We start from the raw sequence: 8,187 nt of genomic DNA on the forward strand, positions 1-8,187 counted from the left end.
TTGTTTAAACTCCTTAACATAAGTAGGGCCATACTTTATGGAGCCCAGTACAAAATGAAAATGTAGGGCCCCTTGTTCAAAAATTAAAAATTTCAAGATGGTGACGGCAGAGCATTGAACCAGGCATGGAGGCCCTCTAAATGTGGGGCCCTGTGTAGCTGCACAGGTCACATGCACATGGAGCTAGCCCTTCTTTTTAACACGACCCTCTGTGACTACAGCCCTGGCAACCTCTGCAGCCTTATCATCTACCTTCTTTCCACATGCTCCAGTCATAACATTTGGCTTGCAGTTCCTAAGACAATTTATGTTTGTTCATATTATGATATATTTTATTCACTTTTTACCTACTAATTCTTCTGAGAAAATTACCCACTCCTTCCTTGAGCCATCTCTGACCTTGTGAAATTTCTATTATTATACAGTAAGTCCTTACTTAGCATAGAGTCTTGAAACTGTGTAAGAATGACATATAATGAAACCAATTTTACCATAGGCTAATTTATATAAACAAGAGTTAAGTTCCTATGGCATCTCATCAACATTATAATGAAATGATATTGAACAAAATGACATTATTCAAGGACCTGCCATATTTTATATATTATATCATCATTTTTGTTTACTTGTTTGCCTTTCAAAATATGAGCTTGGTGTGGTCAGGAATTGTGTTTTATTTATATTATTGCATTGCATAAAGTGGATATTTAATAAATATTTATTTGTAAATGGACAAAGGAGTAAAATTCTAAAGATACAAAATGGAGAAAGTTATGTTACATTTAAAATAGTAAATACAACTATTTTTTTCCTATTGAAATAATGTATGACTTTTTAAAAATAAATATAAAAAAACATAAGAAGTGTGACTGAACTTAATCTTTTTAATTCATTTTATCCTCTATTTAATTAACCTTTAAGAATTTTGATATCCAAACTGGTAAAATAATTTGACTTCATTTCTATACTCTGAGTTAATCTAACATATTTTAATTTCCCATTTTTCTATTTTGCTGCTAGAATTAGTAAGTCTATTTCACATAAATAAGATGATAAATGAATTATTAGGAGTAATGTTTTGGAATAAACTTTTCCCGAAGAGATAATAATATCCCGAATGAATAAATGAACCAATGACTGAACTCTACTAGTAAATGGACTAGTAATTATTGCTTTGCTTAGTTTTTTATACACAGAATAGTTTTTTATTGCTATTTCCATACACCATGGCCAAATTCTTTCTTGTTTCTTCACAATAATTTCCACCAACTGCTGGAAAGTTAGCAGGTATGAGCTGAAATATAAACTGCAGTTTCTCTAAAGTTTTATGTTGGCTTTTCGCTCAATGAGACATTACTTTCCAGCCCCAAGGGTCAAGATCATGAATCATTTTATTTTATTTTATTTTAGAAAAGTAATTCATCTGAGAGAGCTGACATAGTCTGGGTACTATACAAAGCCCTATTTAATAGTAGGCAAGATGAAGAAGGAAGGAGACATCCCTAGCTGAGTAAAGGGTAGACTTTCTGGCCTTGACTGTAGTCTGGAAGAAAACAGAGAAACAGAGCAAGTGGAAATGTAATGAGGAATAAGCATCATTCAGGCAGTGGTAACCTGGAATAAGGATACTAACATAGAGAGCCTTAGTCCTCTCAGCAAGACTCTTTAAAATCATATTTATTCAGGATCTACAATTTTCAAAAGATATGGTCTCAGACCTGTTGGAGCCTAAATCCTAAGAACATGGATGGATAGAGTGACTATTATATGATCTTTTTAAGATTTATTTCATCCTCTATTCCAGGGTCGAGGAGGTATATTGATTATGGTTATGGTAGGTGGGAAAATACTTTTGCTTTCAACTTATTCAAAGTAAACTCCATGAGAGTATTGAGGTGGTTTTTAAAGAAAAAGAGAATTGGGACAGAATTATGACAAGCATAGTGGATGGCGTGTGTGTGTGTGTGTGTGTGTGTGTGGTGTTCAAATATAGTATTTGTCTTGTGATCAAGTCAAAGGCTTTTCACATGTGAGCTAATGTTTGAAAAAGAAATAGATAAAATAGAATGGCAGGAAATGATGTTAATAGGATAGTCTGAAAACTAGGGATAGTCTGATAGACTGGGATAATTAATATTCATTCACTCGTTCATTTATTCGTTCACCCATGAGATTACCTAATGTTTCTCAAGCAAAGTGACAGATCCCACTGGCCTTTGTTTCCCAATTTTTAATGAAATGGCAAGAAACTAGAGCTATATTTAACCTCAGCTCTATAACGACTAGTTTATTGCTATTTCTCAACCAAGTTATACCTCTTTTTTTAGTCAACTCCGCTAGGATCTAAAGGCTGGCAATATAAAATTAAAATTACATGTATAATTAAATATATAAAAATACACTGCATATTTTATATATTTATAATACAGTGTATATGATTAATATATAATTAAATTATATTTGTATATTGAGAAATAAAAAGAAAAACAAAATATCTGAATAGTATTTTTCATGAAGTGTTCCATGTCATGTCTTAGGCATCTGGATGATCGATTTTCCCCCAAACTTAGTAAACTTTTTTGAAAATTCAAAAGATTCCTATTATATCTAGAAGTAAGTATTACTGATGTAATGGTAGTGATATTAATAGCTAACATATATTGTATACTATGTGCCACGTACTATTCCAAATACTTTAAAATGTATTAATTAACTTAATCCATGCAACTTTATGAGAGAAGTGCTGTTATTGTTCCTATTTTCTAGATGAGGAAATTAAGGCTCAGGGTGTTTGAATCACTTGCCAGGGTCAGAGAAATAGAGAAGAGCTTGGATTTCAATGTAGTCTGGCTGGCTGGAGAACCCAGTCCTTACTCCCACATGTTTCTGAATGCACACTGTTAGTGATTTAGCAAAATATTTAATAGATGTGTAATTTCACCGGAGGGTGATGGGTGATGTTACTTCATATAAATTCATCACTAGTACTTTATGGCAGATAGATGCATCTTGTGCATTACCACACAGAAAGTGGAAAAACAAAAAATTCAACATTCTTCTTGATCTTTCAACTCTAGTCATTTAGGAATTTTACCACTTCCTTCCCTGGCCTGTGGACCATTGTTATTTTTCATACTTAAAATTCAAATTCCCACTGGAATGGTATTAGGAGATTTTTCTTTTCCCTGGTAGATAGCCAGACAGCTGACAGGAAATGCTAGAAAGAAACCTAAGAATTTGAAGAAATAATTTCCACAGTTACCTAGCATTCCTTTCATTTAATTCACTTTTTCTTCTCTTAACCACTATTTTCTTTCCCTCTCTCCCTCTCTGCCCCCTTTCCCCTCAACTTAAGACCTGTAAAGGAGAATTTCTCCACTTTCTATTTCTTCAGTCTCCTTCAGACACATCCACTTTAGTTTATCTTGAAATATTTATTTCTATATAATTCCAAAAAAAAAACAAAAACAAATAAAACTGTGCTCAGTGTGGTGTAAATATCATAGCAATATTTCTCCTCTTTCAAACTTTGGATGACTTTGAGAATGAAGGAATGATTCACAGGATTATCTGTAGCTCTAGCTGTGCTAAGGGCAGTGGAATGCAGGCTGGTCATTACCAGGGAGTCCAGAGACCCAGCCTTCTCTAAGAGGTACCAATGACTATGATGCAGACCAGGGAGTGCCAGATAGGAGCTGGCTGCCTCTATAACATTCACATGCTCAACTCCCACTGGGCCCAGTCATCAGTGCAAATCAGGCCCCTTATTCACTGTTCTGAAATAATTGATTCTACCTTATTTCTCTTTTCAATTATGCATTCCCTTTAATACTTTCATTTGCAAAGCAATGCCAATCATTGTATCTCAATCCACTTCCTCATCTGCTAATCTCTCTGCAAGTTGAGGAGGGAGAAAAGTGATGTATAACTCAATCGATCTAGCATGTTGATAACACATCTCTTGTAAGTGAAAGTTCAATAAAGAACAGCTACAGCAGATTGGAGACTTGCTCAGATAAAGCTGTACAAATGTGAGCCCCATGCTTGGACAGAAGCCACATGGGCAGTTTGAATGGCCCTTCGAATTCAGATTTAAGGAAATGGATTAAGATGTTAATCTTTTTGAGGATATGGAACCATGTGCCAGAAGATTTCTAAATTCTTAAATATTATTTTTGATGTTGTCAAAGCATCATATGTTGTTACTTTTTCTAGTGAATGGAGTTTATTTTTAAAGTGGTATAAAAAGAGCAATGTTTTCTGCCACTTCTGCTTGAGGCTACTTTAGTAGTTTATTCATAAATTTTATAGACTTAGCCATAGGATATGTGACTTCTGGTCAGCATGTGTGTGTGTGTGTGTGTGTGTGTGCGTGCACATGTGTGCGTGCACATGTACGTGGATGTGTGATGCATCTTTCACAAGCCAGTATAGGATAGTTTTCAGTGCCTTGGGTCCCAGCCATAGATTCTGTCTGAGTGCACTCTTTTAAAGTGGTGTGCAAAAAGTCATGGCTGTGGAATGATCTCATTTATGATGTGGATGGGAAATGGAAATTCCAGTTCTGTTTTTACTTCAGAATATTTCTGCTTTTTTGGTTTCTATTTAAATACTAAAACATTTATATGCAAACACAAGCAGATTTTCCCCCCAACATACCTTATTTCATATTTACCATTTTATCATTAAATTACATTTACTTAGTAATAACATATTACTGGATGAAAGTGCTGCTTAATAAACTTGGATCAGATTTTATTATCTGATGATCTTTTTATCCTGGTCAGGTCAGTAGTTCGAAATTTAGCAGGCAGAATAAAGTTTTGCTTATTTGACTTATTTCTAATAGGTTTTTTAAGTGGTGGATATCGATTCTTGTCAATAAAATAATATACTAATGTTATTTATTTATTTTTCCTTGGAGGATTCTGAATGTGCTTAAAGAGTTATATTTAGGAAGGGCTTCATGCAACATCTGGGTATTTGAGTAGCTGCTGGGTAACAGCACATAAGGAACTTGACTCAGAGCTCAGGACACTAATTGAGAAAGAACTTGGTGTTTGGCTCCAAAGCCAAGGGGACAGCAATGTGGGAGGTAATTATCCAATTTGGGATGTTGCTTGGGTAAAAGAGTTACTCTGTTAATAAAAATATAATGAGGCCTAGTTGCCTGGATTTGCTGTTTATTTTTGCATATCTCCCCTAGGAGATACCTCCAGGTGCAAGACAGCTTAGAGAGACCATGCTTTAGTCTTGGCACTGACTCAATTAGAAGACGGGTGTCTACTTCCTGAAAAACACTAAACCTGAAACTGACAAGACACTGGGAAATTAAAAGACATGCAAGGATCACAAGGCAGTCCTCCCACTATTCTTGGCATCGGTGAGGCTTCTATTCAGATTTAAGCATTGTATTTTAAGAATTTAAGCATTGTATTTTAATTTTAAAAGAGATGAGTGATAAGGAAGAATAAGAGAATGAAAATAACTAAAGATTATGAGAGAGGAAGGAGGATTAGAGAACATAACCACTGGTGTGGGAAAAGGTGTCTAGACATACAACATTTAACTTGAAATAAAAGTGTATTATGAATGAAACGAGAATCACCTCTGAAGATGAAAAAGTTCCAAATTAGTTTGGGAAAAAAATCTAGCCTTCTTGTGTTTCTGTAAACTTGAACGAATAAATAGCTTTCACAGTAAAAGGCATTTTTTGTATAGAAAATAATGGATCAAGAAGTTGTTTTTGGTACATCTCAATGGTTCACTTCTTTTCTAGCCTGATTTGAAGACCGGGGGCGGTTTATTTATAACATCAAGATTCTTTCTTTCTTTCTTTTCAATTTCAGCTTCCTCCCTCTGGTACTTCTATAGTCCTTTAAATCCCGCCCAGCCCCCTGGCCTTCTACCAATTGGTCCCACCATTCTTCACCACCCTTCATCCCTTCCATGGCCTCCCTCCCTCCCTTACCAGCCTAAATTCCAAGGTAAACCATCATGTCTCTCCCTTGTGCACATCATGTGCTACCTTTTGCTTCTCTTCTTTCTCAGAATTCATAGCTAACCTGGAACCCTGGTTAAATCCAAGAGTTGGCCTGCTCTGTGCCCGCCTCTACGAAGCTGAACTTGGCTAGTAGAAACACTCCACGTGCTGACTGCTATTATCTTGAATTTATCACCACAAACATCAAATGGGCCTTCATTGCTGCTGGACAATCATTCTATATTTTCCTACCTATTTACTCACCCGCTCTCCTGGACATTTATTTTCTACCTTCTCTGCTCTCTCCAACCTCCAACACCTTCTCTTCCGTCTTGACTTTTAGCTGGTGACCTCAATTCCTGCTTCACCGAGCATAGTAAGATGAACAGAAGAGAACATTCCCAGATTACTACTGCCCTCCCTCCCTGCTCACCAGTATCCACATCTTCTGCCTTCCAGTCTGTGCCTAGGAGAACTCTGTGCCAATCCCTTTACTCCTGTACTAGATCCCATCCCATTGGACATTGTTCTAGCAATTCTCCCTTTCTTCTACACTGTCATTTTTTAATTATTTTTATTTTTTGGTCTTCTCAGTGGCTACCATGAGCATATATGTACATGCTGCTTTTTCTTTTAGTTTCAGAAAACTGCTCTGTCAGTCTCATCCCCTTGCCAGCTGCCATCTCATTTATTTGCTCCCTTTTGTATTAAAATTCCCCTAAAGACTTCTCCATGCTAACTGTCTCCAAATCCACCTTCCTCATTCCCTCGTAAACCCACTTCAGTCAGGTTTATGCCCTTAATATTTCACCAGAACTACTCTTGTAAAAGTCACCAGTGACCTCTATGTTGCTAAATTCACAAAATAATTCTCAGTCCTAATCTTACTTGTCCATGTGTTTGACACAGTTTAGTCACTCTCTCCTTGACATATTTCCTTCATGTAACTTTCAAGATACCACATTTTTTGGGGGGGGAGGAGGGTGGAATTTCTTCTTATCAATTGCCCCTTCTTGATCTCTTTTCTTGTTTTTCTGCTTCCCAGTCCTCCTAATGCTAGAATATTCCAGTTCTGTTCTTAGTCCTTTTTTTAATACTTGCTATCATGTTGATCTCACCAGTTCTATGGTTTTGAATATCAACTGTACGCTAACATACCCTAATTAACATTTCCAGCCCATACTCTCTTCTGAATTTCAGATTTTTATACATGACTGGGTGTCTGACATCTCCACTTGGATACTTCATAGAAACCTCAAATTCAGCATTCCCTAAATGGATTTCCCTTGATCTTTCCTCCATAGTCTATTCTATCTTCAACCTTCCTCATCTTAGTCAATGACAATTCTGTTTTCTCGTTCTGTTAACTCAAAACCTTGGGATTTTTCTTGGCTCTTCATTTTCTCTCATATTCCAGATCTGATCTATCTAGATATTCTGGTCTCTCTACCTGGAAAATATATTCAGAATCTAACCACTCCTAGTCCGCAACACTGCTGCAACACTGGCCTGTGCTATCATTCTCTCTTGCTTGTATTAGTCTCCCATCTGATCTCCTGACTCCTATGCTTGGGCTCTTATAATTTATTTTCAAACTAGCAGTTCATTATCTTTTAAAAAATATAAGTTTGATCATGCTGCTTCTTTGCTCTAACCCTACAATGGCTCTCCTTCTACCCCAATTAAAAAATAAAGTCCTTACAATGTCCTAGGAAAACTGTATTAGTTTTCTAGGGCTGCTGTAACCAAGTCCCACAAACTTTGTAGCTTAAAACAACAGAAATTTATTCTTTCACTGTTCTGGAGGCCAGGAGTATGAAATCAAGGTATTGGTACACTCTCTCTGATGGCCATACGGGAGAATCCACCCTTGTCTTTTTCAGCTTCTGGTGGCTACAGGTGTTCCTTGACTTGTGGCTGCATCATTCCGATCATCACTGCTTCTTTGCATGGCCTTCTCTCCCTTCTCTTATAAGAACGCTTATTGTTATATTTAAGCCCACCGAAATAATCCAAAAATAATCTCATCTTGAGATCATTAACTTATTTGCCTCAGCAAAGACTCTTTGTTCCAAATGTCTTCACATTTATAAGATCTAGGGGTTAAGATGGGGGCATATACTTTGGAGGGCTATCATTCAACCAATTACAAAGGCCCATCTACTATGGACCCCTTTTACCTCTTAATCTCTTTTTCTACCACT

This window comes from Pteropus alecto, unplaced genomic scaffold (assembly GCF_000325575.1).
Source record: "Pteropus alecto unplaced genomic scaffold, ASM32557v1 scaffold7, whole genome shotgun sequence".
NCBI classification, from domain to species: domain Eukaryota; kingdom Metazoa; phylum Chordata; class Mammalia; order Chiroptera; family Pteropodidae; genus Pteropus; species Pteropus alecto.